The following is a 4,673-nucleotide window of genomic DNA, read 5'->3' on the forward strand; positions in this document are numbered from 1 at the left end:
ACCAAAAAAAAAAAAAAAAAAAAAAAAAAAGCCTTGGGAATTTCCTTATCAGCTAGGATAAGCTCTACATGATCTGGCCCTGACATGATCCACTAATTTTATGTCCATTTCACACCTTCTTTACACTGTGTGCATCAGCTGAGCACAATCACCCTTTCCCAAAAGTACTATACTTTTGAGCCTGACCTTCTCTTTCTTTCCTAAATACTTCTATTTCTTTTCTTTCCTTCATTTTGCATTTAGGGACATTTAATCCTTCAAGCCCTGGCTTGAATTTATCTCCTCCATAGATAAAACTTTCCCCAGTTTTCTCAGGATTATCATATATGTCTGAATGTAAAGTGAGCATTTTCTTTAAAAAAAATCATCCCTTGAAAAAGAAGGAGGTTCCCTTAATTCTTTTCAAAGTATCTTATAAAATGAGGAATTCTCTTGATCTCTATTTTGAGTAACTATTTATTGTTTGGGGGATGTCATATTAAGAGAAATTCTTATTATTAGGGCTTATTTATGTTCCAGATTAGGTTGTTTTTTAATTGTAGCAAATATGTTTATACAGATTTTTTTGTGGGGGGTATACTGGGAATTAAATTCAGGGGCACTCGACCACTGAGCCACATCCCCAGCTCTATTTTGTATTTTTTTTAGAGGCAGAGTCTCACTAAATTGCTTAGTGTCTCACTTTTGCTGAGACTCTCTTTGAACTCAAGATCCTCCTGCCTCAGCCTCCCAAACCAGTGGGATTACAGGCATGTGCCACCAAATCTGGTGTTTATACAGACTTAATTTTTTTCCCAGTGCAATATCATGCCTGAAAATAAGACATTAATGAGAATAAACTTTCAAACCAACAGGAGCTGAAGAGTGGTCCTGGCTGAGAGTTAGCAGGAAGGCAAGAATCAGTCCTACAACTTCCAGGAACTAAACTGTTTTCAACAGCATGAACAAGCTTAGAAGTACATTCTCCCACAGAGCTTACAGATGAGAACTCAGGCCAACTGACACCCTGATTTCAGCTTTGTGACACTTGACCAGAGAATCCGTCTATACCGATGCCATGCTTTTGACCCTCTCATGTATGATAAGCTGTTACAGAGCAATAGAAAACAAATACAATTCACTGTGGGATGACGCAGGGCTTTGGCTGACTTCAGTGTGGCCAATTAGAATGCAAGGTCCCCTCAGGAGGAAGCTTGGCACATTCCTCAGCCCTCACAGAGTATCTGGAACATCGAAGTCTTTAATAGATACTGTGGACTCACGGAGTTTTCCTTGACTTCATAATTCTTTTTTTTTCTTTGCTGTCGAGGAACATATTGGAATATTATGACACACAGAAAGTATATTTATGTATCCTTGAACTTGCTTAATGTGAACCTGACTCAAAGATTTGGATCCATATTAATTGTGCCCAGGAATATTGGTTTCTGATCAGTCATTGTAGAGACAAAGTCCTGAAAAAATGAATTAACTATAGCAAAGGTCACTTTGTACAGGACATGGCCTAGTAAATTCACCCTTCTGGGTCAATGTGATGGCTGATTTTGTGTTGACTTTGCTAGTCCATGATGTGCAGGTATTTAGTCAAACATTATGGATATTTCCCTGCAGATATTTTTGGATGAGAGTTGTGTTTTAATAGAAAGACTTTGAGTAAAGCAGATTGTCTGCTATATTGTGGGTCTTATCTAGTCAGTTGAGTTTCCTAAATGGAACAACATTCACTTATTTAAAGCCTTGAGTGGATGCATTAGATCACATGATCATTCTGAGCTCCTTAATTCTCTTTTATTTAAAATCTTAAAAAAGAAATTTGCTAAAAATATGCATAATCTTTTCTCAAATCTAAACTTTAGTTTCCCACATGTGGAATGCTGGAACATGCTAGTTTATTCCCATAAAACTTTACAACAAATGTGAAATATTTATGAGTGAATTGCGAGTAATTCCTGGGATACGCTCATTGGAAAATGCAGTATTTGAAAAGATGGATACAAAGAAAAAAGAATCCAGAAATAAGGGAAATATGATATTCTCCCAATATATTATAGAGGGAAATAAATAAAAATAAAATGAAATACACCTGGATATTAGAATTATTATTTAATATTGGAGGTGGTGAGAAATCAAGACTGGTCAAGGGCAGACAGTGTAAGCTTTGAGGAACTATCACTGTGGGTAAAATGAGACTACTTAAAGTTATTCTTTAAGGAAAGAGATGGGAAAATCCCAATGTAGTAATATTTACTAAGGTAAATATAAGCAACAGATGTTGTTTTTATCTTATTATCAAGGAAAAAAATATTCAAAACAGGACCCAGCAGACAGGATGCATTAATTCTGATTCATTACATCTAATGTTTTGAATTTCTGAATAAGTTATTAAATAGATGATAATACTAATAATGGATACTATGCTCTGAGCGTTGTCCATGTACTTAAGATGTAATTACATGTTCATTCCTCATGATAATCCTACCAAACAGGTAGTGTTTTAATACCTATTTTTGAAAATACCCATTTTTACATTTTACCCATTTCTTTGTGGTATCAAAAATGTAAGTAACTTGTCAAATATTACTATGTGTGGCTGGAGCCAGTGTTTACACATGTGATCTAGGTTTAGAGCTCAAACTCATAATTAATGCTACTTAGAAGTCTTTTAGGCATAAGTGTTTACTGCAAAGCAGAATAAATTCAACAATATATGTTAAAACTATAATATTGTTGAAAAATAAAGAATGATAAATAGGACAACAAATATGCAATGCCCAATTTATAAGTAAAAAATGATCAAATATTGATAACCTCAAGTTACAAGTTCAAGTTGCATCAAACCCATTGCTGTCAGGCCAGTACTATGATTTGGATCTGGTTTGTTCCCTCCAGGACTCTTGTTGAAATCCGATTCCCAATGTAACTGTGTAGAGAGGTAGTTAAGAATTAAGAGGTGTTTGTGTCATAAGGGCTCCACCGTCATAAAAGTATCAATGCCATTTTGGGGGAGTAGGTTAATTCTTGTGGGAATGAGTCCTTGCTCACATAAAATTGAATTAGCTACTGCAAGGGAGAATTGTTATAATATAAAGCTGCCTCTTGTGTTTTTCCCTTTCATATGGATCCACTTTCCCTTTCATGTGATGCTACACAAGACTCTCATTAAATGTGGCCAATCTTGGATTTCCAACCTCCAGAACTGTGAGCTAAATGACCTTTCTTCCTTTATAAATTTTTCAGTCTCAAATGTTCTGATATAGTAACTATAAACAGACTGAGACACTGGATAATAGCAAAATTTCATTGACCACTTTAATATGCTGCTTTTTAAATTTAGTTTTAATTAATTTGAAGATTATAAAAAGGCATCACATGTTCTTATAATCTTGGCCATATTAATCCTATTTTTGAAAAACTCCTGAACTTTCTCCAGCATAGATTTTTACACCTGGATATTTTCAGAAAATTAACCATAATTTTAAGGAACATTTAATAATATGTGTTATTATCCTGAAATTGCCAGTCATTAACATATTATTTTAAATAAATATCTCATTTATCATGAAAATAATGAGTTTTTAATAAATAAAATAATAAATTGGTTTATTCTTAATTACATTATTATTATTATTAATAAATTAGTTTATTCTTAATAAATGTTTAAAAAATTGGTTTATTCTTAATTACATTATTATTATTATTATTATTATTATTATTATTAGGGATTGAACTCAGAGGCACTTAACCACTGAGCCACATCCCCAGCCTTATTTTGTATTTTATTTAGAGACAGGGTCTCACTGAGTTGCTTAGCACCTTGCTTTTGCTGAGGCTTGCTTTGAACTTGAGATCCTCCTGCCTCAATCTTCCAAGCTGCTGGGATTAAAGGCATGCACCACTGTACCCAGCAGGATATTCTTTTAATGTTAAAAATTTTGTCATGTGTAGTGGTGCAGGCCTGTAATCCCAAAAACTCAGGAGGCTGAGGAAGGAGGATCACAGTTAAAGACCAGTCTAGGCAACTTAGCAAGACCCTGTCTCAAAGTGAAAAATAAAAAGGGATGGGGATGTAGCTCAGAGGTAAGTGACCTTGGATTCAATCTCTAGTACCACACATTAATATAGTAATGCTATAAAATATATAATATCAATATATAAAAATATATAATTCTTTGCAAAAAACATTAATTTTTATGCTCCCAAACTTAGAATGTTGTATCCATGATTTTTTTTTCTATTTTTTGAGTTATCTCTTCACCTTGAATCTTTTCCAAAAACCGTGATATTTGAGGTTCTTTCTCATATGTCTCTATTTGCAAAACTTTTTCTGATAGCTATTTTTTAGAAGTGAACTCTGTCTTTTGAATTCCCATAATATTTTGTTTGCACTTCTGTTGTGACTCTTTTGTTACCTATTAGTGTTCATGCTTTTTCATCATACCTCTAAATCCCAGGCCCATTTTTCTCATCTCCTAAGCATGTCCTCTGTCTCTTCCTAAGTGGTCTTTTATTTAGATTAAATTACAACAGATTAATTACATGGATTTGTCTATCTTCTATCACTCGAGATGTTTTCAGCAATGTTCCCAAACTCCACACCCAAATTGGTTTAAATAATATACAGACTTCTGCATATAGAATGAGCTCCATCAAGGCAGCAGAAGTTCAGTGCTATT

Source organism: Marmota marmota, unplaced genomic scaffold, assembly GCF_001458135.2.
Source record: "Marmota marmota marmota unplaced genomic scaffold, marMar, whole genome shotgun sequence".
Taxonomy (NCBI): Eukaryota; Metazoa; Chordata; class Mammalia; order Rodentia; family Sciuridae; genus Marmota; species Marmota marmota.